At 41.9% G+C, this 27,772-nt stretch overlaps 2 protein-coding genes and 1 long non-coding RNA gene across 3 annotated transcripts in view; all 3 read left to right on the forward strand.

The window, feature by feature from the left end:
• Positions 1-27,772, forward strand: part of LOC132150053 (zinc finger protein 664-like) — a 549,937-nt gene that overhangs the window by 259,869 nt on the left and 262,296 nt on the right. The window lies entirely within an intron of this gene.
• The window catches only part of LOC132147404 (gastrula zinc finger protein XlCGF26.1-like), a 384,485-nt gene that overhangs the window by 176,248 nt on the left and 180,465 nt on the right, over positions 1-27,772 (forward strand). The gene's annotated exons all lie outside the window — the stretch shown is intronic.
• On the forward strand, positions 9,049-14,244 carry LOC132154069 (uncharacterized). Its single transcript, XR_009437068.1, has 3 exons — positions 9,049-9,922; positions 13,238-13,873; positions 14,181-14,244. It is a non-coding gene; the product is annotated as an uncharacterized LOC132154069 (long non-coding RNA).

A 27,772-nucleotide genomic window follows, 5' to 3' on the forward strand; every position in this document is an offset into this window, starting at 1 on the left:
TTTTCACTTAACCTCCTTTGTGAAACAGGCCCCAGAGGGGAGACTCGTTGTATAGTCCTTTTACTTGCTCACTTTCCCAGTAAACTAGTATTTTCCTCTCGCAGCGGCACCAGCAGACCAATAGGGAGACTTGTGAAGACCTAAAAGTCGTACGAGTATGTTAAATAGGTACAGGTAGGTGAACTTTAAAACACTTGATGTCGTCTCGTTTGTTTTATCAATTAAGCCGTACTAACTAGCATTTCCCTCCCGCAGTGGTATTGGCTGACCGGCTGGACCATCATGAGGTAGACGGGAAATGTCGTCACTAGTGATGTCCGATTCGCGAACGAATAGTTCAATTTAACCGGTTCTTCTTAGTGAACCGGTTGAACCATTTCACCAAATTGAACTGGATGGTTTTAAATGGTTCACGTCTCCAATAAGCATTAATCCACATATTACTTAAGCTGTTAACTTTTTTAACGTGACTGACACTGAAGATGAACACCGAGCAGAGCCAGATGACAAACGTACACGCCCACTGTCTGAACTAGGTATGTAGCCTTAGATGACGCCTAATATACAGTATATGTCACCTCACATGACGCCTGATATATACGTCGTCTCAATGGACGTCGCCTAACATGACGCCTGATATATACGTCATCTCAATGCACGTCGCCTCACATGACGCCTGATATATACGTCGCCTCACATGACGCCTGATATATACGTCGCCTCACATGATGCCTGCTATATACGTCGTCTCACTGTACGTCGCCTCATATGATGCCTAATATATACGTCGCCTCACATGACGCCTGATATATACGTCGTCTCAATGTACGTCGCCTTTACGAAATGTAAAGTTTGCATTACAGTGAATGTATTTGTAACAGGTTATTACTGTTATTTAGATATTTCTCAAAGTGGTAATGGTCCATAATAATTACTGCATAATATTTTATGTTTGATAAATTCTGTTTAGCTGTTAAGTTGGTGTTGAAGTGAATTAACTTACAGCACATTAATGTTTAGTTTGCTTGGATGTTACAAAAAGTACGGAAAAACTGAGTGTATATGCATGATATCTGCTTGAATGACATTTCTTTCTTGTTTCCTTGTGATCTCGACATAAAAGAGTGTCATTTTAACAGAAATAAAGCTGTATTTATATAAGATATTCATTAGACATTCGATCTTCAACATTAAATGGCATTGAGAACAAAGTTGTTCTAAGCAAACATGTGTTAGTTAGTTAGTGTTAGTTTTTTTTTTATGTGTGTGTGTGTGTGTTGGGAAGTATGTGCTTTTTTTTAACTTTAAAAAGTGAAATCATGAAAATGGTATAAGGGAAGTTTTTATTAAGGTTTTAAGTACACAGTGCATTTCAAGAAAAAGGTTATAAACACATACGAAATGGAAACAATGTAATGATCGTTTTCGTAGTTGGAAAAGTGTAAAAACTTTGTTAAAGTTGTTACAAATTAACTAAAAAGAAAACTAGGTTACTGGTTATTTATCTAAAACAACCAAAAATGCCAAAAACTATCAGATATGTTTCGTTAAGCAACACGTGAGAGCTTGTAGCCTTACAATTTAAAAAGGTGTTTTGTTACCAGCTAGAAAAGAAAGAAAACTAGGTAACAGAGTTTTATAGCATTTGTACCTTACCTCAAACTAAAAAAAGAAGCGAATGTCTCCAGTAACATTAGATCTACTCAAACTAAAAAAAGACGCTAACGTAAAGCAATGTTACAAACCAAGAAAGCTGGCGTTTGTCACGATGGGTGAAAAGTTAAAACAAAAGAAAAGAGAGGTATGCATTTACGCTGATCTCAAAGAAAATACATCAGACCCCGTCTTTAAAACACCAGCACAAGATACTTGTCAAAACTATGTTGTACTTTACCACTAAACACAATTAAAAAAATCGAGATGGCTACTGACAGAGTTGAACGAAAGAAGAAAAAAAATTCCCAGCAGAGTTTGCGAAGCCTCCGGTAAAACAACCTCACAGCACCACTGACACACTCAGAATGCTTGCGTCAGGTCCATAGACTGTATAAAAACATGGACGTAGTGTCCGTGACGTCACCCGTAGTCTCCTGAAGTGTGTTTTTGAAGCCTAAAGTGTGTAGAGTGGGCCATCGCCATCTTGGCAGCGCGTCACCGCGCGACTCTGCCGGACAATCAAAAATGGGCAAAAAGGCGGGAGCTAGTTGCTGAAGCCACACCCACCTAGCACGACGGCAGTGTCAGTAGTGGCAATCCACCTGTCACTCAAGTGGCTACGCCCTTAATTATGCAGAACTTTAAGTCTTAATATAATTTAAACGGATGAGTTATAAAAAAATTCACCCCCTCACAGTTGTCATGAAGGGCAAAATTAGCTATTTAGACCAAAATCATTTTTTGAACCAGGCTGTAAACATATTTTTTCCCGCTGTAAAGTTGGGCATTTTAACATGGGGAGTCTATGAAACTGACTCCCTTTTGCAGCCAGCCTCAAGCGGCCAGTCGATGAATTGCAGTTTTAGTCACTTCCTTGTTGGCCTCACGAGAGAGAGCGGGAGATTGGCGCTTGGTCAGGTCCCACTCAAGCCACTTCTTCTTCGTTTTGACACAAAGCTTTAGGTGCATTTACCGCCACCTACAGGACAGGAGTGTGGAGCATTGACGTTAATGAAAACTAACTCAAACATAAGAGATAAAAGAAATACAAAAATAAAATTAATGATAATAATAACCTTAGTAGTGATTCTTTATAATACTGTTTATCAACTCTTTGAGATACTTATTCTGTGGAACATTTCTATAGTCACATCTTTATTTAACAATTTCTAAAATAAGATCTGGTTTATTTCTATATTAAGTGCTTCTGTAAGTTTATTTCATAATCTTTCGTTGTCCTATCTTTTACATTCTATTAAAATAGGTTAAACTGTTTCAGGAAGATCACATTTAACAAAGTCCAGACACATGTTTTTCCTCTTATAAATAATGACTGATTAAGTGCAATGGGTCCAATTCTATGACGAGATCTTCCTTTCTAACACCATAATTCTCCTTTCATTTCCAACTGTTCTTTGAATATTATATAAATGCCGTCCTTTATTCTCACCATCCCATTTAATTTGCCACATATCTTTTTATTTATTTATTTTTAATTAGCCGTTTTATTTCTAATTTGCTCATTGGAGTATTAAATACGATGTCTGACATTTTAATGTTTTTATCTGATCCACTATTCATTACCTTCTATTCCTATATGTGCGGGTATCCATACAAAATAAATATTTGTTTTGCTTGTATTCTGAACAAACTCTGTAAAATGACTGACAAAATGTCTTGTCAAGTTGAAGATTCGCCACTCTTTAAACTTGATAGTGCTGAAAATTAGTCTGAACATATGACTACTTTAAGGATATTAATGTGTTCAACCCACTGAAGAGCCAAAAATATGACAATCATTTCTGTAGTATAAACAGACGGATAATTAGATGTTCTTTCTGGTATTCTATAAGTAACCCTTGGAACATATATAGCTGCTGCTGCTGTATGGACTGTTTCAGGATCTTTAGATACATCTATGTATATGAGTTACTTTAAAACGTGGTTAGCCTATATGCTCTTTATTTTTAATCTAAACAAAAGTCCTTGTTGTTTTATTTTTATTTTAATAAGCCACTCACACTTACTTTAGTAGCCTAAATCCTTTAATATGTCTTTTATTTTGTCAATATTAACTTCTGGCATGAAATTCTACATTCATAAATGTATGTTTTTCAAAACTCCCCCACGTTTAGTGGTGTTTAAAGAGGAATTTGTGATGTATTTGGAGACGTTAAAAGGTGACGGAAAGTAAGGACTCAACACAAACAAAAACAGACCTGTATGAATAGGCAGGATAATGACTATGAAAGTGAAGACACCTGAGTGCAATTAACAGGTGTGCAATTACTGTGATGAAGGGACAAGGTATGATGGGAATTGTAGTGCCTGAGGTGAGGTGCCTATGGGGAAGTGAGACCACTAGTGGACACGTGAGAAAACACAGACCAGACACCGTGACATTACCCCCTCACCTACGGAGCAGCTACCAGATGCTCCACCCGAACACCAGAACAAACCAAGGAACACAGAGACCAGGAGGGAGGTGGACCGGCGGAGGACCAGGCAACAGAGACAGGAAGTGCAAAAAACAAAAACAAGGGCCGAGCTGACAGGGCAGGAATCCAGGGTGGAGCAAGGTGGAACTGGAGCCATGCGGTCCACCTCCGTGTGGTCGAGACAGAAGCCCACTAGGGCGGCGCAGAAGACCACCACAGCCATGCGGTCGAGACTGAAGCCCACCAGGGCGGCGCAGAAGACCACCACATCCGTGCGGTCGAGACAGAAGCCCACCAGGGCGGAGCAGAAGACCACCACAGCCGTGCGGTCGAGACAGAAGCCCACCAGGGTGGCGCCAAAGACCACCACAGTGGGATCGATGACACAGGAGAGCAAGTCTGGTTAGGCAAGTCTAAAACAGAGAACTTGAACAGGTTAAGGGTGGCCTCCGTGGCCACGACAGGATAAGTCGAGCGCTCAGAGAGTTCGGCTGAGACGTGACGAGGCTCTGGAAGTTCCGTAGAGTCGAGGAGAGGCTCTGGTAGTTCAGCAGAGACGTGGAGAGGCTCTGGTAGTTCAGCAGAGACGGGGAGAGGCTCTGGTAGATCCGTGGTGTTTTGACTGGATTCAGGAAGATCAATGGTGACTTGACTCTGCTCATGAAGATCAATGGTGACTTGCCTTTGCCCATGAAGATTGCCGGTGACTTGACTCCTGAGGTCTAACTGTGGTAGTGCTTAACTCATGAGTGTCAATGGTGACTTGACCCGACTCTGAAGTGTCAACGGTGACTTTACCCGACTCTGGAGGGTCAACGGGAACCTGACCAGACTCTGGAGGGTCACCCGTGGCTGTCATCTTGTGCAGAGGCGCTGGACCGGCGGCCATCCTGTGCCATGGCACTGGGCCGGCGGCCAACTTGTGCTGTGGCGCTGGGCTGGCGTCCATATTGTGCAGTGGTGCTGGGCTGGCGGTCCTCCTGTCTGTGGCCATCCCACCAGGAGAGACAGGTGTGGCTGGGGTATCCCACTGAGACCAATGTTGTAGGTACAGAATGAATCCCCAAAAATCAAAGGGATCCCAGCTTATTCATTTCCCTTTCTGGCACAGGGTTATCCAGACCGGCGTTGAAAATGTCTTTCAGGGCCACATCATTATATACCATTCCGACCGCCAAGGTCCAGAATACTTGTGCCACACCACCCACCTCATTCCCCTCTTGATGGAGGGTGGTTAATTTGAGGAATCTCACCCTCCGCTCCTCCACACTGGCTGGGGAACGGACACGAAGTCCCACACCGCTGGATCTAGACATGATGGAGTCCTTCTGTAACAACTGGGACACAGGAGACGAGAGATCCAAGAGCAGTGTGAGTTTAAATGTAGTTTCATAACAAGGTTCAGGAGAAGCACGTCAGATACATAGCCTAATTAGCACAGGTGGAACCACTTAAGATAATGAACCTTAGGCTATAAATACAGCTGAATTAACCTACCTGTCTCCATTGACGGTTTATCAGCATGCTGGTTCGCTTCGTCTGTCACCTTACCACAGACCCAATTTTCGTACCAACGAAGAGAGCTACACCGGGGATTTATAAGACCTGCTGCTTTTGCCGGACCCGCAATCATTCCTACCCAGCCAAACACGGCCATTGAGCAGCATTAAGCGTCATCGAGACAGCTGCTCTCCTCGCCAAGCCACACGTCGTGGCCAATAATTCAATTCAATTCAAGTTTATTTGTATAGCACTTTTTACAATACAAATCGTTACAAAGCAACTTTACAGAAAATTACAGAAAATTTCTATAATATTTAGTAGTAGCTAGTAGTTTGTGCACGTTTGACAGGATTTTAGAAAAAATAAATAATAATAATACTAATACAAGACGTAGTCAGCTAGACGATGAACTATCAATATTATTAATTAATAGTAATTATATGATGCAGTCACACATGTAGCAATAATTGTTAGTTCTGTTTGTTGATTCAAGGTTAGCATCATCTGGGGTCCTCTGAGGGTCAGCATCATCTCTTCTCAGGTGTTCTGGATCCAGACTGGAGCTTGTGTAAATCCTAGTTACCACGGGATATAAATCCCGTGGCAAAACATAGAAACAAAATAGAGACATCATTAGCATAGCTGCTGATCCAACAAAGTAAAATTACTTTAACCCAAGCTAAAGAATAAAAATGCAGATGCAACTACACTCACAATTTAAGAGATACATTATTCGAATGCTTGGCGAAAGAGATGCGTTTTTAATCTAGATTTAAACAGAGAGAGTGTGTCTGAACCCCGAACATTATCAGGAAGGCTATTCCAGAGTTTGGGAGCCAAATGTGAAAAAGCTCTACCTCCTTTAGTGGACTTTGCTATCCTAGGAACTACCAAAAGTCCAGCGTTTTGTGACCTAAGGGTGCGTGATGGGTTGTAGCGTGGTAAAAGGCTAGTTAGGTATGCAGGAGCTAAACCATTTAGGGCCTTATAGGTAAGTAATGATAATTTGTAACTGATACGGAACTTAATAGGTAGCCAGTGCAGAGACTGTAAAATTGGGGTAATATGATCATATTTTCTTGACCTCGTAAGGACTCTAGCTGCTGCATTTTGGACTACCTGTAGCTTGTTTATTGACGAAGCAGGACAACCACCTAGAAGTGCATTACAATAGTCCAGTCTAGAGGTCATGAATGCATGAACTAGCTTTTCTGCATCAGAAACAGATAACATGTTTCGTAGCTTGGCAATGTTTCTAAGATGGAAGAATGCAGTTTTTGTAACATTGGAAATATGATTTTCAAAAGACAAATTGCTGTCCAATATAACACCCAGATTTCTGACTGTAGAGGAAGTAACAGTACATCCGTCTAGCTGCAGATTGTAATCTACAAGATTCTGTGTGGTGTTTTTTGGTCCAATAATTAATATCTCTGTCTTATCCAAATTTAATTCGAGAAAATGATTTGTCATCCAATCTTTTACATTTTTAACACACTCTGTTAGCTTAGATAATTGGGAAGTTTCATCTGGTCTCGTTGAGATATATAGCTGAGTATCATCAGCATAACAGTGGAAGCTAATTCCGTATTTTCTAATAATATTACCAAGGGGCAACATGTATATTGAAAATAGAAGGGGACCTAGGACGGATCCTTGTGGCACTCCATATTTTACTGATGATAAATGAGATGACACCCCATTTAAGTAAACAAAATGATAGCGATCGGACAGGTAGGATCTAAACCATCTTAGAGCCTGCCCTTGAATACCTGTATAGTTTTGTAATCGATCTATGAGTATGTCATGATCTATGGTGTCGAACGCAGCACTAAGATCAAGTAAGACTAGAAATGAGATGCAGCCTTGATCTGACGCAAGGAGCAGGTCATTTGTAATTTTAACAAGTGCAGTTTCTGTGCTATGGTGGGGCCTAAAACCTGACTGAAATTCTTCATACAGATCATTTTTATGCAGGAAGGTGCTCAATTGAGCAGACACAACTTTTTCTAAAATTTTAGACATAAATGGAAGATTTGAAATAGGCCTATAATTTGCCAGTACACTAGGATCTAGTTTTGGTTTTTTAATAAGAGGCTTGATAACCGCCAGCTTGAATGGTTTTGGGACGTGACCTAAAGATAACGACGAGTTAATGATATTGAGAAGCGGTTCTTCGGCTACAGGTAACAGCTCTTTTAGTAATTTAGTGGGTACAGGATCTAATAAACAGGTTGTTGGTTTAGATACAGTGATACGTTTATTTAGCTCTTCCTGTCCTATATTTGTAAAGCACTGCAGTTTATCTTTGGGTGCGATGGATGAAACTGAAGTGTTAGACGCTGTAGAATCTACATTCGCTATTGTATTTCTAATGTTATCTATTTTATCAGTGAAGAAATTCATAAAGTCATTACTATTTAACGTTGGTGGAATATTTGAATCAGGTGGCGTCTGGTAATTTGTTAATTTAGCCACTGTGCTAAATAAAAACCTTGGATTGTTTTGGTTATTTTCAATGAGTTTGTGGATATGCTCTTCCCTAGCAGTTTTTAGAGCCTGTCTATAGCTGGACATACTGTTTTTCCATGCAATTCTAAAAACTTCCAAGTTAGTTTTTCTCCATTTGCTTTCAAGACTACGAGTTACTTTCTTGAGAGAGTGAGTGTTACTGTTATACCATGGCACAGTACGTTTTTCTCTAACCTTTTTCAATTTGATGGGGGCAACAGCTTCTAATGTATTAGAGAAAATAGTGCCCATGTTGTCAGTAATTTCGTCTAATTCATGTGTATTTTTGGGTACAAATAGCAGTTGAGATAGATCAGGCAGGTTATTTGCGAATCTTTCTTTGGTGGCTGGAACAATAGTTCTGCCCAGACGGTAACGCTGAGACATATAGTTAATATCAGTTAATACGCAGCATGCACGATACAAGAAAATGGTCTGTAATATCATCACTTTGGGGTACAATATCTATAGCAGTAAGATCGATTCCATGCGATATAATTAGATCTAGTGTATGATTAAAACGATGAGTGGGCCAGGTGACATTTTGCTTGACTCCAAAGGAGTTTATTAAGTCAGTAAACGCAAGTCCTAATGTATCATTTGCATTATCAACGTGAATATTAAAATCTCCCATGATTAGCGCCTATAGACCGTGCAAGCTCCGAGCTCGCCTCACTCGACACAATGATCGTGCCGCCCGAGACCGAGCTCTCCTTGAGCTGGAATCCAACCAGTCTGGGCCGCACCCCAGTTCTCACCGCAGCAAGCCTCTCTCACTTCCCGCCGCGGCTCAGCCTTTCACCCCGGCGTTCTGGCCGAGTGGCAGTTTGAGGCCGCTTCCTCTAGCGACGCAGACCGCGCGACGTTAACCAATACATTTTCGGGGGGAAAATGCTAAAAGCAGGTGCCTTTCCCGTATCTCCCCACTGCCGCAGCAGTGTCTGCTCCCGCAGGAGCCTTTCCTGTACCTCCTCACTGCCGTAGCAGTGTCTGCTCCCGCAGGAGCCTTTCCCGTATCTCCCCACTGCCACAGCAGTATCTACTCCCGCAGGAGCCTTTCCTATACCTCCTCACTGCCACAGCAGTGTCTGCTCCCGCAGGAGCCTTTCCCGTATCTCCCCACTGCCGCAGAAGTGTCTGCTCCCGCAGGAGCCTTTCCTGTACCTCCTCACTGCCGCAGCAGTGTCTGCTCCCGCAGGAGCCTTTTCCGTATCTCCCCACTGCCACAACAGTGTCTGCATTTGGTCTCGCAGCGAGAACTTTCCCGGTAGAGCACTTACGTTTTCTCTTTAGTCCAGCGAGCATTGGGTCTCACAGCGGACGCAGTGTGGGAAAATCTCCCGGTCAAGCTCTCATTTTCTCTCTTTCCTGTTTTCTCTTTCTGTCCAGCGAGCATTTGGTCTCACAGCGGACGCAGTGAGAACTTTCCCGGTAGAGCACTTACCTTTTCTCTTCCGTCCAGCAAGCATTGGGTCTCACAGCGGACGCAGTGTGAGAAAATCTCCCGGTCAAGCTCTCGTTTCCCTCTTTCCCGTTTTCTCTTTCTGTCCAGTGAGCATTTGGTCTCACAGCGGACGCAGTGAGAACTTTCCCGGTATAGCACTTACCTTTTCTCTTCCGTCCAGCGAGCATTGGGTCTCACAGCGGACGCAGTATGAGAAAATCTCCCGGTCAAGCTCTCATTTTCCTCTTTCCTGTTTTCTCTTTTTGTACAACGAGCATTTGGTCTCACAGCGGACGTAGTGAGAACTTCCCGGTAGAGCACTTTCGTTTTCTCTTTTGTCCAGTGAGCATTGGGTCTCACAGCGGACGCAGTGTGAGAAAATCTCCCGGTCAAGCTCTCATTTTCTCTCTTTCCTGTTTTCTCTTTCTGTCCAGCAAGCATTTGGTCTCACAGCGGACGCAGTGAGAACTTTCCCAGTAGAGCACTTACCTTTTCTCTTCCGTCCAGCGAGCATTGGGTCTCACAGCGGACGCAGTGTCAAAGTCAAAGTCACCTTTATTTATATAGCGCTTTAAACAAAATACATTGCGTCAAAGCAACTGAACAACATTCATTAGGAAAACAGTGTCAATAATGCAAAATGATAGTTAAAGGCAGTTCATCATTGGATTCAGTGATGTCATCTCTGTTCAGTTAAATAGTGTCTGTGCATTTATTTGCAATCAAGTCAATGATATCGCTGTAGATGAAGTGTCCCCAACTAAGCAAGCCAGAGGTCGACAACGGCAAGGAACCGAAACTCCATCGGTGACAGAATGGAGAAAAAAACCTTGGGAGAAACCAGGCTCAGTTGGGGGGCCAGTTCTCCTCTGACCAGACGAAACCAGTAGTTCAATTCCAGGCTGCAGCAAAGTCAGATTGTGCAGAAAAATCATCTGTTTCCTGTGGTCTTGTCCTGGTGGTCCTCTGAGACAAGATCTTTACAGGGGATCTGTATCTGGGGCTCTAGTTGTCCTGGTCTCCGCTGTCTTTCAGGGATGTAGAGGTCCTTTCTAGGTGCTGATCCACCATCTGGTCTGGATACGTACTGGATCCGGGTGACTGCAGTGACCCTCTGATCTGGACACAGACTGGATCTGGTGGCCACGGTGAGCTCGGAACAAGAGAGAAACAGACAAATATTAACGTAGATGCCATTCTTCTAATGATGTAGCAAGTACATATGGTGTTATGGGAAGTGTTTCTGGTTCCGGTTTACCTAATTAATGCAGCCTAAAAATCCTTTAACGGATTTGGATATTAAAAGCATATTAGTATGTTATGTGTATGCCAGGTTAAAGAGATGGGTCTTTAATCTAGATTTAAACTGCAAGAGTGTGTCTGCCTCCCGAACAATGTTAGGTAGGTTATAACAGAGTTTAGGCGCCAAATAGGAAAAGGATCTGCCGCCCGCAGTTGATTTTGATATTCTAGGTATTATCAAATTGCCTGAGTTTTGAGAACGTAGCGGACGTAGAGGATTATAATGTAAAAGGAGCTCATTCAAATACTGAGGTGCTAAACCATTCAGGGCTTTATAAGTAATAAGCAATATTTTAAAATCAATACGATGTTTGATAGGGAGCCAGTGCAGTGTTGACAGGACCGGGCTAATATGGTCATACTTCCTGGTTCTAGTAAGAACTCTTGCTGCTGCATTTTGGACTAGCTGTAGTTTGTTTACTAAGCGTGCAGAACAACCACCCAATAAAGCATTACAATAATCTAACCTTGAGGTCATAAATGCATGGATTAACATTTCTGCATTTGACATTGAGAGCATTGGCCATAATTTAGATATATTTTTGAGATGGAAAAATGCAGTTTTACAAATGCTAGAAACGTGGCTTTCTAAGGAAAGCTTGCGATCAAATAGCACACCTAGGTTCCTAACTGATGACGAAGAATTGACAGAGCAACCATCAAGTCTTAGACAGTGTTCTAGGTTATTACAAGCAGAGTTTTTAGGTCCTATAATTAACACCTCTGTTTTTTCAGAATTTAGCAGTAAGAAATTACCCGTCATCCAGTTTTTTATTATGACTATGCAATCCATTAATTTTTCAAATTGGTGTGTTCACTGGGCCGCGAAGAAATATAGAGCTGAGTATCATCAGCATAACAGTGAAAGCTAACACCATGTTTCCTGATGATATCTCCCAAGGGTAACATATAAAGCGTGAAGAGTAGCGGTCCTAGTACTGAGCCTTGAGGTACTCCATACTGCACTTGTGATCGATAGGATACATCTTCATTCACTGCTACGAACTGATGGCGGTCATATAAGTACGTTTTAAACCATGCTAATGCACTTCCACTGATGCCAACAAAGTGTTCAAGTCTATGCAAAAGAATGTTGTGGTCAATTGTGTCAAACGCAGCAGTAAGATCCAATAAAACTTATAGAGAGATACACCCACGGTCAGATGATAAGAGCAGATCATTTGTAACTCTAAGGAGAGCAGTCTCAGTACTATGATACGGTCTAAATCCCGACTGGAAATCCTCACATATACCATTTTTCTCTAAGAAGGAATATAATTGTGAGGATACCACTTTTTCTAGTATCTGGGACAGAAAAGGGAGATTCGAGATTGGTCTATAATTAACTAGTCCTTTGGGGTCAAGTTGTGGTTTTTTGATGAGAGGCTTAATAACAACAGTTAATTTAGCCACTGTATTGAATAAATACCTGTGGTTATGTTTGTTTTCTTCTAAAAGAGAAGAAAAGTAATCGGATCTAGCAGTTTTTAATGCTTTTCTGTAGGATGTTACTTTCCCGCCAAGCAATAGGAAATACCTCTAGTTTTGTTTTCCTCCAGCTGCGCTCCATTTTTCGGCTGCTCTCTTTAGGGTGCGAGTATGCTCATTATACCATGGTGTCAAACTGTTTTCCTTAACCTTCCTTAAGCGTAAAGGAGCAACTTTATTTAAAGTGCTAGAAAAGAGAGAGTCTATAGTTTCTGTTACATCATCAAGTTGTTCTGAGGTTTTGGATATGCTCAGGAATTTGGTTACATCAGGAAGATAACTTAAAAAGCAGTCTTTTGTGGTAGAAGTGATGGTTCTTCCATACTTGTAACAAGAAGTAGAATTTACAATTTTGGCTATATGAAGTTTGCACAGAACTAAATAATGATCTGAGATATCATCACTTGGCTGAATAATTTCAACACCATCAACATCAATTCCATGTGACAGTATTAAATCTAGAGTATGATTTTGAAAATGAGTAGGTCCTGAAACGTGTTGTCTAACACCAATAGAGTTCAGAATGTCTATAAATGATGATCCCAATGCATCTTTTTCATTATCAACATGGATATTAAAATCACCAACTATTAAAACTTTATCTGCAGCCAGAACTAACTCGGATGTAAAATCACCAAACTCTTTAATAAAGTCTGTATGGTGCCCTGGTGGCCTGTATACAGTAGCCAGTACAAACATAACAGGGGATTTATCATTAACATTTGTTTCTCTGAAAAATGTTATATGAAGCACCATTACTTCAAACGAGTTATACTTGAAGCCCGCCCTCTGAGAAATCCTGCAGTGTGAGAAAATCTCCCGGTCAAGCTCTCATTTTCCTCTTTCCTGTTTTCTCTTTCCGTCCAGCGAGCATTTGGTCTCACAGCGGGCGCAGTGTGAGAAAATCTCCCTGTCAAGCTCTCATTTTCCTCTTTCCTGTTTTCTCTTTCTGTCCAGCGAGCATTTGGTCTCACAGCGGACGCAGTGAGAACTTTCCCGGTAGAGCACTTACTTTTTCTCTTCCGTCCAGCGAGCATTGGGTCTCACAGCGGACGCAGTGTGAGAAAATCTCTCGGTCAAGCTCTCATTTCCCTCTTTCCCGTTTTCTCTTTCTGTCCAGCGAGCATTTGGTCTCACAGCGGACACAGTGAGAACTTTCCTGGTAGAGCACTTACTTTTTCTCTTTCGTCCAGCGAGCATTGGGTCTCACAGCGGACGCAGTGTGAGAAAATCTCCCGGTCAAGCTCTCATTTTCCTCTTTCCTGTTTTCTCTTTCGGTCCAGCGAGCATTGGTCTCACAGCGGAGAAAGGCACAAATTCGCCTGATCGGTCGCTCCAAATTACAATTGCTCCTCGTTGCAGGCCAGCAGGGCCTGTCAGTCCAGGTACAGTGAGCCGCCATCACGGGCCCACTGGCCAAACATTTAGACCCTTTCTCGAGATGCCAGCCCGCCAAACGCGGCACTCATTTGGGGGGGTCTTTAGTTCGGCGGCTGTCCTCTGCTCTTTAGCTTTTTGGGGGGTACTCTAGGTTCGGGCCATTCCCGAGCCCCTTCCCCGGACAGCACACCAAATATGCATTAGAATATTTCAGCTAATTATATGTAAGTGTGAACTCGTGAAATGTAGTTTCATGACAAGTTTCGGGAGAAGCACATCAGATACTAAGCCTAATTAGCACAGGTGGAACCACTTAAGATAATCAACTTTAGGGTATAAATACAGCTGAATTAGCCTACCTGTCTCCATTGACGGTTTATCAGCATCCCCCCTCCACCCCATCTCCTCCAATAGAGTTCATTTTAAACTTTTATATACGGGGGGCGGGTACTCCTGAGGTTCGGGCCATTCCTGAGCTCGGAGCCCCTTCCCCGGACAGCACGCCAGATATGCATTATAATACTTCAGCTAATTACATGTAAGTGTGAACTCGTGAATGGGTAATCCAAATATCAGAATCAAAACAAGCAGGGGTCAAAACCAAAAATCAGTCAAATAACAAACAAACAAACAGGAACAGGAACAGGAACTTGAAATAATAAGAATGCGAGGAAACCAGGTGACGGAAAGTAAGGACTCCATAACACAAACAGACCGGTAAAAATAGGCAGGATAATGACTATGAAAGTGAAGACACCTGAGTGCAATTAACAGGTGTGCAATTACTGTGATGAAGGGACAAGGCCTTGTGGGAATTGTAGTGCCTGAGGTGAGGTGCCTATGGGGAAGTGGGACCACTAGTGGACACCCGGGGAAACACAGACCAGACATTGTGACAGTCACATCAACTTTCCTTTTAATTTCAATGCTTAATTGTTTGTAAATCGAGGATAATAATTGTTTTTTTACAAGACTTCAGCTGCTCATCAGTCTTTGGTCATCATTGCCTGATTGTCCTTTTCATGATGGGTCATACATGTTCAATAAAGGAGACAGATCTGAACTGAACATTCACTCTATCTACCATGCTGTTGTAGCACATGCAGAATGAGAGCTGGCATTGTCTTGGTCTAATAACCATGGACTTCTCATGAAAGATGTCATCTTGATGGCAGTATGCATCACTGTACAATGCCAATATAATGCCTTCATGTCTGTGTACCCTCACACATGCCAGTTACCCATGCCTCTTGCTCTGATAAACCCCCATCCTATGGGAAATGTTAGCTTTTGCATCTATCACTGGTAAAAGTCTGGACCCCATTTGTCTTTAATTTTTATAATCTTTCTTATCTTACACACTCAGTTCAGTTCATGGAGCTCTCTTTTACCAAGCTAATGAACTGAATCAGGTGTGTTAAATAAGAGAGAAATGCAAAATGTGCATAGCAGAGGGTCCACATGACCAGGACTAAGAACCAGGCCTAGGGATAAGCAATGAATGGAGTGCACCTGGCATGCAGAATTAGCTCCAACCCTAGTCAAACACACCTTTTTTTAGTCAAACAGTCAAACACACCTTTTTTTTTTTTAATGTAAATGGAGCCTAAATCTGCAGGAAAGCAATGCTCCTGCACCTGTGTTGCCTATCCCTAATTTGCCAAACAGTTGTATTAATTAAATTTATTAAGCACATCAATATACATAGTAACACAATTTATCTCTGAAGCACTGAACTTAAAAAAAAATAAAAATAAAAGATTAGACAAATAGTAGCCTATTATGTGTGAGAACTGAGATATGAAGTAAACTACAATATATAATCTATTAGCGCAAACGTTCTTGTTATTTTCTAAATGCATGCAGACAGCACAATCGTTCTTAAGGACTTTCCTGGAGGACCCCCATCACTGCACAATATGCATGTCTCCTTAATTTAACACACCTGATTCAGGTCACCTGTATATTAGTACAGACTGACGGACAGACAAAGGTGTCAGACAAAGGATACATGTAAACAGTGCAGTACTGGTCCTCTAGGAATGTGGTTGAGAACCACTAAGATAAAGGATTAAGAATGTGGACTTACAGGAGAGACAGTTTATACACCATTTATCACAGTCAGTCAACATTCACCATGGTATCCACCCAGAGCCGGCCCTAGACCTTTGGGGGCCCTAAGCAAAATTCGGTTGGAGGCCCCTTTGACCGTTTTAAGTAAGGCCTAAAGAAAAGCAATGACTACCTTATAACTATACTGTACATATTATATCTACTATGTTATTTTTAAAAATTTTAGTATATTAAATTATGTTTAAATTATTCTATGTATGCTGTATGTTAATTATCTTTTTTATGCTGCTGGTCCTGAGTAAGTATTTTGTTCTTATGTGGCAACATGTACAGAATGACAATAAAAGACCTTGAGTTCTTGAGTTGAGTTCCATGTTTGATGTCTAAAAGGAAAATTATGATACCACTGAGCTGAATGGCAGTGCAGTTCAACGAACACACACTGATGAACTTGCTGAATAAGAAGACTGATAAAGTGATTTTCACTGACCTTCAAAGAAACATTTTTAATTGACACCAGAGTTTAAGAGGCACAAACAACAGCCTATATATAATTTAAATGAAATCGAGCAAATAGAATAACATTTAAATAAAATATTATATATAATAATAAATAGAACATTTAAATGTTTGAATTTTTCAAATAAACGAAATTAACAATAACATCTAAAACACCACAAACAAGATTAATAGTAACAATAATAAGAATTAGGTAATATTTCAATAGAACTATTAAAATCCATATTTGTGCAGAATGATGTGCTCAAAGCAACATGGTGTCACAGTGTGCAGTGCTGCGCTGCTCAAGTGGGCATTTAAAAGTTCACGGCACAAAGCGAAGAAATGTCGAGCGCACAAATCCTAATGTATATCTGTCCAACAGTTTATTGATCATTTGTTTCTTCACAGTTTTAAATTCCAGTTATTGTGCGTTTGATGCCGATTCATAGTCCTTGTGATGTGTGTGGTCTAACAGGCAGACGCTAGCGAGTCGTTTAAAAACAGCAACAAACATAAAATACAAATACAAAAAAAAAAAATCATTTTATGCAAATCCACAGCCTTTTATCTAGAGATCAAGCTTTATAATGTAAATATATCATATGATATATTGGAGAGAGTTTTACCGTGCACGAGACGCGCCCTTTTTGAATAATGTTATGAATGGAGAATGATTGACGAGGAAAAACGAGTTTCCGTAAACTTTAATTTAATGATGTAAATAGTAGGCCTGTCGTGATAGTCGATAAATCAATTAATCGCACTATAAAAAAAATGAGCTTGATAATTTTTTCGACCGCGATAATTTCTTTTTTCAAATTTCATTTAAGAAATGTAACATGTCACGATGTGTGGTCAGTCTGGAGCGCAGCCTGTGGACAGCCCGTGGCAGACACACCCTTTCCGATGGCAAAGTTTTCCCAGGAATAAAGAGATAAGGACTTCACTTGTCTCCATAGAATCCAATGGGGTCGCTGTGTCCATTTCTTTTACTGTCTATGGTGTCAACGCGCCCAGTGAGTTCACACACACACACGCACACTTTCTTTCCAAAGCGCTCGGGCAGTTGCGCTCAGGGGCGGACTGGCCATTTGGATGAGTGAGTCGATCGCGCGGCCGTGGCCGATTTGTTTTGTTTGCATGAGTGTTTTGCCCTCCCTCCCTGTTTAGTTTGGTCTACTCCATTGCGTATCTTGAAACACACCCCCTTTAACGTCGTCTATTTTACAGAGAGAGAGAGAGAGAGACAGATTTATCCGGTACAGCGAATTTCCCTGAGCAGCAGGCCACTGTAAACGTTCACTTAAAACATAACCGACTGTGTTTACGAGAATACTTGCAGAAACAATTATTTTTAGAGTGACTCTAGGGGGCCCTCTGCTGGCTACGGGGCCCTTTGCAATTGCAAGGGTCGCTTAGTGGCCTGGCCGGCTCTGTATCCACCATAGAATTAATAGCCATTTCTTTAACACAGCAATGGGTGGTAGAAATAACTAATAAGATCATGATTTATATAATTAATTATAAGCACTACTGAACATGTAAACTCAAGTATCTACGTTAAGACACTTTATTAAAAGTATAGAGCTTATTATTAAGAGTAAGGCATATATCACCTCTCCTCTTTCGTGTCCAATCCAGTAAGTGGTGGAAATGCAACATTTTGCATTGGTTTGCTAACAGCGTTTAAACAAGAGACAGAGGTAGTGATTTAAAAAAAGATTAAGAGGGAGGTAGCGATTTGGCGGTCAGTGGCGGGATACAAAAACTTTGAAAAGAAGATTGAAAAATATTGTAGCCTACTGTGTGTGACAAAATGACGACTCATGCATACAGGTATGTTTACAATAGGTTATTTCATAAAGTGGCATTACATTTCAAAAATATTTTGATACATTCATTTTTATCGGATAAGTGGATGTGTTCTGACAGAAATATTTTCAAAGTGTAGTTTCGCTGGTAAAGTGTTTAAAGATCTTGAATTTTATCGACCACCAAAGTAAACAATGAACAGGTTACAAAGACATTGGGGAAAAAATAATGAGGGTTCAAATGATGTACTCATATAGGGTGAATTGCCCAAAAGTGGGACACTGCGCAATGTGGGACACCTAAGGTCTAGTGTTTGTAGCTCCCCCATAAATACATGAATGCCTGTAAAACTATTTATTACCCAAAGATGTGGTGTCATGTGATCAAAATCACATGACCTTTCAGATATCCAGTCATATTTGAGGGCGGAGCAATCATCTGACAGGAAGCACATTGTGTGAAGACCACCCAAAGGTCAGTGACAGAGTTTGGAAATTTGGAAATATTAAGGAGTATAAATTCATTTGAAACAAAACAGTCCAGCTACTTTTTGGTCTAATATGTTTGTACACTAAAATATAGTATCATTTTGTATGTATAAACTATATATTTTATATTTTTATCAAATTTCCTAGTGTCACACTTTAGTAAATGTGGTTTCGAAAAGTGGGGCAGTATGATTAGCCTAATGTGGGACAGTACTTTAATCAGTCAAAAATGTGTGGTTTGGCTTGGTTTGTGGGAAAAACATGGTTATTTACAGGGTTTTAGTGTTATTATGCAATATAAAATATAAAATAGCAGAAAGTTTTGTGTTCGGGTTAGGTTTGAGTGCAGGATTAGGGTGAAGGGGTCGAAAATACAGTTTGTAAAGCCAATTAAGCCATTCCGCTTTATTTTATGCATCCAATGATTAATTCAATGAAATGTATTTCAGATTACAATGGCAAAGAGGAGAAAGACGGGGAGAAATTGTGAGATGCAGAGAGAGAGAGGCAGAATCAGGGAAAGCATAAGAGAAGGAAACTAAATCAGTGGAGGCAGGACAGGATGAAAGGAGCCATAGAAAAGTTTAGGCAGATCATTGAGGATGGTGGGATCCCTCAGTTGAGACTGTTGGCCAGAGCATGGAATGTCCCTAAATCAACTCTCCAGCACAGGATAAAAGCCAATGGCCACTTTCACCATACAATAGGAAAAAACCCCCTGATTAACAAAGAGGATGAAGCTGAACTGGGGCATCTTATATGTACACTAGGAAAACGCAGATTCCCCCTTAGGATGCTGGACATACAGAAGCTGGCATACCAGTTCGCAAAAAAGAAAGGAATTAGGGTATTCAGCAAAAATAAAGAAAAGGCTGGTTACAAATGGTTTCAAGGTTTTTTGAAACGAAACAAGAACCTGAGTATCTGAAAACTAGAGCATTTTATTATTTCAAATGAATCAATGTGATTTTGGCCTTTTATCATAGACTTTTCTGTGTACCACATTAGGAAGCTGCAGATTTTCTCTGATGATTTCCACTAAGAGCACTAATATGTCTATCATTTATTTTATAAATGTTTAAACTGCATTTTATCTTTCGATTTGATTAGGGCACATCCTGGGGGTTTTAAAATGGTATTGGGTGTGGATTTAATGTTTTGGCTACACATCACAATATCTCACAAATTCTGAAATGCAAAAAATGACCCACTTTAGGGCAATTCACGCTACTATAACATTTAGTAAACGCCACATAATATGCTGCCATGGCAGATATCTAGTAAATTAGTGTATTTTATAATACTTTAGGTGTGTAGATTAATTGGTTCTATACAGTTAACAGGGAGGGCTTGCAGAGACACATCATTTTTTCAATAGTGGTCTTGCTGACCCACACCTCTGCACACTTTGTATATGTCATGAAATGTGTGACAGATAAGAGAAACATAAATGTGGACGGCAGTGTGTCCCATAGGGCCAGGATTGGAAATAGAAGATGTGCACATAACTAGAAGTGCACATAGGGATGACATCAAAACATGGTGATTTTCCTGTGGGTTCTTTTCCACAAATCATGAGCAAATAAGGTGTGTGGTAAACATAACTTGACAATACTTTGATGTTTTCTTTATTACGTAATTTTATTTAATATGTGCAGCCTTTCAAGTCTTACTTCAATAACAATGATTTGTAATACAATAATTGTTGTCTAACAATATAAATATAATTTTTTTTTTTACAGCTAGCAGATGGTAATGGACCAGATTGCAGAAGCACTGGACATAATAGCAGCTGAACTTCAAAGACGCCCAGCTGAGACTGATCATGTTCTCATTAGCTTGGAGATGTGCACATGTTAATTCAGGAGCTTGAGGGAAGCAACTCCATGACTGTGATGTCAAGGGAACAGCTAACGTTCCATCTGGAGAAACACTTTAGAGTTTCCGACATAGCCCGTATTTTTGGTGTAAGCACAAGAACCATCCACAGGAGAATGGTTAAATATGGCCTGTCCGTATGACATACTTATTCTGACATTACAGATGAATAACTTGGGCGAGTGATCTATGACTTCCTTCTCCACTGTCCAAATGCTGGTGTACGGACTGTGACTGCACATCTCAATTCCGATAAGTTGTGTGTGTATATATTAATGTGTGTGTGTGTGTGTGTGTGTGTGTGTGTGTATATACACACTCACCTAAAGGATTATTAGGAACACCTGTTAAATTTCTCATTAATTGTTATGACAATCTCCTGAACTCCAAACTGAATGTCAGAATGGGAAAGAAAGGTGTTTTAAGCAATTTTGAGCGTGGCATGGTTTTTGGTGCCAGACGGGCCGGTCTGAGTATTTCACAATCTGCTCAGTTACCACACAACCATTTCTAGGGGTTTACAAAGAATGGTGTGAAAAGGGAAAAACATCCAGTATGCGGCAGTCCTGTGGGTGAAAATGCCTTGTTGATGCTAGAGGTCAGAGGAGAATGGGCCGACTGATTCAAGCTGATAGAAGAGCAACTTTGACTGAAATAACCACTCGTTACAACCGAGGTATGTAGCAAAGTATTTGTGAAGCCACAACACGCACAACCTTGAGGCGGATGGGCTACAACAGCAGAAGACCCCACCGGGTACCACTCATCTCCACTACAAATAGGAAATTTAAAACAGTTAGAAATAGAAAATGATTTTACATAAAATACAGTGAATACGTAAAATACAGTGCAATCAGTTTGGACATTGCACAGTGCTCATTCAATAAATGCACAGCTAAACAGATGGGTTTTGAGTCTAGATTTAAATGTGACTTATGTTTTAGCACATCTGATCTCTTCTAGAAACTGATTCCTAATGCGGGCAGCATAGTAACTAAAGGCGGACTCCCCTCGTTTTGTGTGAACCCTTGGTATTTCTAACTGACTCGATCCTAATGATCTGAGTGCTCTTTTAGGTTTATATTCAGTGAACATATCTGCAATATATTTCGGTGATAGGTCGTTTAGTGATTCATATACGGAGTAAAAGTAATTTAAAATCAATCCTAAATGTAACTAGAAGCCAGTGTAAGGACCTGAGGACTGGTGTGATATGCTCAGAATTTCTGGTTCTAATTAGAATCCTGGCAGCAGCGTTCTGGATGAGCTGCAGCTGTCTAATGGTCTTTTTGGGAAGGACTGTGGCTACTGAACCTAAGGTCTGTCTCCAGAATCACACCAAGACTCCTGACAAGATTTTTAGTTTTTTGACCCCTAAGGTCAAGGTATACATTCACCTTGAAAACTTAATCTTTGTTTCCAAATGCAATAACTTCAGTTTTTTCCTTGTTTAACTGAAGAAAGTTCTTGCACATCCAACTATTAATTTCACCAATACATTGGCATAGGGAGTCAATGGGGCTGTAGTCATTTGGAGATAAGGCTAGGTAAATCTAGACATCATCAGCATAGCTGTGATAGGCAATTTGGTTCTTTCTCATTATTTTACTTAGTGGGAGCATATACAGGCCAAACAAGAGCGGTGCTAGAATCGAGCCTTGTGGGACTCCACATGTCATTTATTTATTTTCAGTTTATTTAACAGGGACAATGCAGTATAACATTGCTACAATTTCATGCAGCCGATGCTCTACATATAGGCTTCTAGCCAAAGGCTAATTTGTAGCCCCAGTCCCTGGTTAGGCTAAAAAAAACAAAAACAAAAAACTAATGAAATAAAATAAAATAGACAACTAAGACTATGTACAACCATCAATGTTCACATATCTGCTTTTGTTTGAACCACTTTTTCAGTTTTGTTTGAAAAATATTCAACTGTGTTTGCATTTTCAATTCAGCTGACAAGCTGTTCCGTAACAATGTACCTTGAACTGTAAATGTAGATTGTGCAAATTTGGTTTTTCTCTGTGGTGCTATACAGTTCTGTGTAGTTGCACCTGTTGTAGCGATCCCCTTACTACTCTGTTTTGATATTAATTTGCATATAACTTTTGGCGCAAGATTATTTAAACATTTAAAAAACATTTTAAAAAGAGATGAATTTATAAAATTTTCAAAACTAAGCAAACTACATTTTTGTAAAATGCTACAGTGATGCCATCTGGTTGGTTTCTTATCCAAAACTTTCAGTGTTTGTTTATATAGGGATCTAACAGGTTTAATAGTCAGTTGAGAAACCTGAAACCTGCGAAAGGGGGTCAAACACAGTATTAGTATGGTGTTCCTAATAATTCTTTAGGTGAGTGTGTGTATATATATTAATATGTATATACCGTAATTCCTCAAATAAAAACCAGTCAAATAAACGCTGGGCCTCTTATAGTGGCCGGGGTGTGGTCAACACGGACAAATAAAGGCCGGTCTTAAATAAAGGCCGGGGGAAAATTATTGCAGCAGAGCCAGATAACGAACATACACGCCCACTGCCGGAACGTTTCTCGTTCTCGAGTCAAGAACCGGTTGCATCGGTTTTCGGATCACTAGTACACTGAACCGAGAACCGTTTCTATTGGACGCGTTCAATTCGAGAACCGAGGAGCTGATAATACTGCGCATGCGTGATTCAGCGTGAAGCAGACTGACACACAGAACGCGTCTGAACTGAACTGATGCTTTTGGTGATTGATTCTGAACTGATTTTGTGCTAATGTTATGATCTCTGTCCACTGGAACGTTATCGCTTTTAATTTAAATCAGGTTATTTAAAACAATTTCTTATAAAACAGATGGAATTAGAAATAAAGGCCTGCCTCTAATAAAAGCCTGCTTCAAATAAAAGCCTGTTACCCTTCTGCAGTTCAGGTAAATAAAGGCCCCGGCTTTTATTTGAGGAATTACGATATATATATATATATATATATATATATATATATATATATATATATATATATATATAATGTATGTGTGTGTGTAATTTGTGTGTGTATTTGTGCGTGTATATATACTGTATGTATACAGTAGTCAACATTTGAAGTGGATCAAAACCTTTCATCAGTTATCTGAAAACCTAAGACCAAAATGTGTTCTTGTCTTAGAACGACTTTGATCAACTTTTTTGATCCACTTCAAACGTTGACTACTATACTATATAACATACCATGTTTATAAGTTTTATTATTATTTATTTAAAGCAATCCAAATTTATTGAGTTTAAATAGGAAGCCATGCAATGATCATTGTTGTCCAATGTGTTTTTATTTGTGCAGGATGATCTCTGAATTTCTGAATCTCTAAAAGACTCAATCTGCATAAATAAGTCTGTCTTTTTAGGTGTGTTGTATTGGCCCTCAGTATCACTTTAGGTGAATCTTACAATGAATAAGTGTTAATGTGTTACTAACATTTATCCTCCATAGACATTAATAGGGCTGCACGATAACGGTTAAAATTATAATGACGATTATTTTGATTAAAATCATAATTACGATTATTAATTACGATTATTTTATCCTGCTAAAAAAAAAAACTGATAAAACCAGTCTAAACTTGAGGTGGTTTAAGCTGGTTGTTCCAGCTGGTCTCTCAGCCTGACCAGCTAAGGAAGTGGTCAAAACCCCTCTAAAACCAGCCTTCTGACCAGCAAAGACCAGGCTGATGACAAACTAAAATCTGTCAACCTGCTTAGGCTGTTTTTTTTATTATTATTATTATTTTTATTATTATTATTCAGCAGGGAAATGCAATACGATTTCAAGTGTCCTTTAACCAACCTCCACTGTGTCACGTTCGGTGATACAAAAAACGAGGAGAGATCCAAATGCAGGTATGAGATTTATTAAAAGGGCAAATCCAAAAGGGTAAACAGTCCAGGCAGGGTCACAACCAGAAAATCCAATAAAACATGAAAACAAAACAAGAACACACGGCGAGAGCAGACTATGAAATGTATCACACATAAGACAAGGACTCAGACAGACCGGGTATAAATACACAAAAGGATAATGGGGAAACTGGAGACAGGTGGGGAACAATCAATTAACTAAAACAAGGAGGAAGGTGACCAAATAAAGAAACAGGAAGTGATGATATGACAGACACCGTGGGAACGGAGGACACCTAGTGGACACCCAGGGAACACAACCCAGACACTGTGACAGAACCCCCCCTCTACGGAGCGGCTTCCAGACGCTCCACGATAGACAAAACAGAAACCAGGAGGGAGGTGGACAGGCGGAGGCTAAGGGGGAGGGACGGAGGGTCAGAAAAGAAAAACATGGGGAACAGGCACCAGAATTGAAAACACAAAACAGGGAGACCAGGAGGGAGGAGGAACGGAGGAGGTTCAGGGGGAGGGACGGAGGGGAGGGCCAGACTAACCAAAAGGAACAGGGACAGGAGTGAACACAAACACAAAAAGCAAAAACAACAACATGAAGGCCCCAGGGCGGAGCGGAAGACCACCACAACAGTGTAGTCAATGCCAGAGTCCTCCAGGGCGGGGCGGAAGACCACCACAACCGTGTAGTCAGGGCGAGAGCCCCCCAGGGCGGAGCAGAAGACCACCACGTCCGTGTGGTCAGAGTGGAAGCCCCCCAGGACGGAGCAGAGGACCACCACGTCCTCGTGGTCGACGCCAGAGTCCCCCAGGGCGGAGCAGATGACCACCACGTCCTCGTGGTCGATGCCGGAGTCCAACAGGGTGGAGCAGAAGGCCACCCAGTGACTTGACTTGACTCAGAAAGTTCAACGGTGACCAGCCTTGTCTCTGGAAAGTCCATGGTACCTAGCCCTGGCTCTGGAAGGTCATCGGTGACTAGCCCTGACTCTGGAGGGTCAGCGGTGACTAGCCCTGACTCTGGAGGGTCAGCGGTGACTAGCCCTGACTCTGAAGGATCCACGAACACCTGACTCGACTCTGGAGGGTCAACTGGATCCTGACTCGACTCTGGAGGGTCAACTGGATCCTGACTCGACTCTGGAGGGTCAACTGGAACCGGACTCGACTTAGGACTGCCTGTGGAGACATGAGATGCCTCGGCTTCTGGCACCGCCTCTGGAACGGCCTCGGGCATGGCCTCGGCCTCCGGAGCAGCAACGGACACCGCCACGGCCCCGGGCACCGCCTCGGCCCCCGGAACGGCCCCGGGCACCGCCTCGGCCCCCGGAACGGCCCCGGGCACCGCCTCGGCCCCCGGAACGGCCCCGGGCACCGCCTCGGCCCCCGGAACGGCCCCGGGCACCGCCTCGGCCCCCGGAACGGCCTCGGGCACCGCCTCGGCCCCCGGAACGGCCCCGGGCACCGCCTCGGCCCCCGGAACGGCCTCGGGCACCGCCTCGGCCCCCGGAACGGCCTCGGGCTCCGTCTCGGCCCCCGGAACGGCCTCGGGCTCCGCCTCGGCCCCCGGAATGGCCTTGGCCTCCGGAACTGCATCGGGCACCGCCTCGGCCTCTGGAACAGCATCGGGCACCGCCTCGGCATCGACCACCACCTCGGCCTCCGGAACAGCATCGGTCACCGCCTCGGGGACGGCCGGCTTTGAGGAATGGTAGACGCCCGTCTCCTCCTCCTCCGCCCTCTACGATGGCAAGCTGGTGGCACCTTGACGGAAGACTCAGGCATTGAGTAAGCCATCTTGTCTGGCAACACAGGTGTAGATTCGGCCATCCTGTGCAATGGTGCTGGGCTGGCGGCCATCTGGTGCTGTGGCGCTGGGCTGGCGGCCATCTGGTGCTGTGGCGCTGGGCTGGCGGCCATCTGGTGCTGTGGCGCTGGGCTGGCGGCCATCTGGTGCTGTGGCGCTGGGCTGGCGGCCATCTGGTGCTGTGGCGCTGGGCTGGCGGCAGTCTTGTCTGGAGACTCAGGTGTGGTTGCTGCATCCCACTGAGCATGATGGTGCAGGTAATGGGTAAACCCCCAAAAGTCCAGGATCTCCAACCCCTTCATCTCCCATTGAGGCAAAGGGTCATCCAGGCAATCATTAAACAAGTCTTTCAGTGCTGCGTCATTATAACCTAACCCGACTGCCATGGTCCAAAACAATTGTGCCAGGCCACCCACCTCACTCCCCCTTTGACGAAGGGTGGTTAAGTTCAGGAATCTCCCCCTCCATTCCTCCATGGTGGCTGGGGAACCGATTCGAAATCCCACACCGCTGGATCTAGGCATGACTGAGTCCTTCTGTCACGTTCGGTGATACAAAAAACAAGGAGAGATCCAAATGCAGGTGTGAGATTTATTAAAAGGGCAAATCCAAAAGGGTAAACAGTCCAGGCAGGGTCACAACCAGAAAATCCAATAAAGCATGAAAACAAAACAAGAACACACGGCGAGAGCAGACTATGAAATGTATCACACACAAGACAAGGACTCCGTGACAAAGACTCGGACAGACTGGGTATAAATACACAAAAGGATAATGGGGAAACTGGAGACAGGTGGGGAACAATCAATTAACTAAAACAAGGAGGAAGGTGACCAAATAAGGAAACAGGAAGTGATGATATGACAGACACCGTGGGAACGGAGGACACCTAGTGGACACCAGGGAACACAACCCCGACACTGTGACACACTAACTATACACTGGCTTCATTTAACCAACTATAATAATACAAAACTCATGGTTTTGGTAAGCTGTTTTGTCATTTGTATTCACATTGCATTTTCTAAGTGACAATTTGTTCACAAATGGAGAAAAGCCACTTAGATCGCACAGTAAATACACTCAAAGTCATAAATACACACTGAAAACTAATATTGCCATGCCATTTTCAACACGAAAACTGGTAAAAACTTTAGAAACTCTTAATATAAATTCCAACAATTCCAATTCATGTAGATTTTTTCCCCATTCACTGTCACATGTAGGAAAAGCATGTGACAAAAAAAAAAGAAACTCAGTGAAAGTTTGATCATGGCATATTTGGTAACACAAACAGTACAAATGGCTTGTGTAAAAACACATTGTCTATATGACACGTTCATGTAAGCAGAATATCGCTGTGGAGAAATCGCTAAACTCGCATGTTTTCATCATCAGCGCTTATTGCACCATCAGTGAGCTCGCACAGGGTTCCCAGATTGCACAAATTAAATAAAACACCGGGCAGAAATTGTATCCTTAAAAGACAAAAGCTCTGTTTTGGGGATTAAAGCTCTTCACACCTGGCAACCACAAGCATGAACGCCAGGGAAGACTTGTTAGCAATTCAAAATAACGCAAATGGCAAATTAAAAA

Source organism: Carassius carassius, chromosome 1, assembly GCF_963082965.1.
Source record: "Carassius carassius chromosome 1, fCarCar2.1, whole genome shotgun sequence".
Classification (NCBI taxonomy): domain Eukaryota; kingdom Metazoa; phylum Chordata; class Actinopteri; order Cypriniformes; family Cyprinidae; genus Carassius; species Carassius carassius.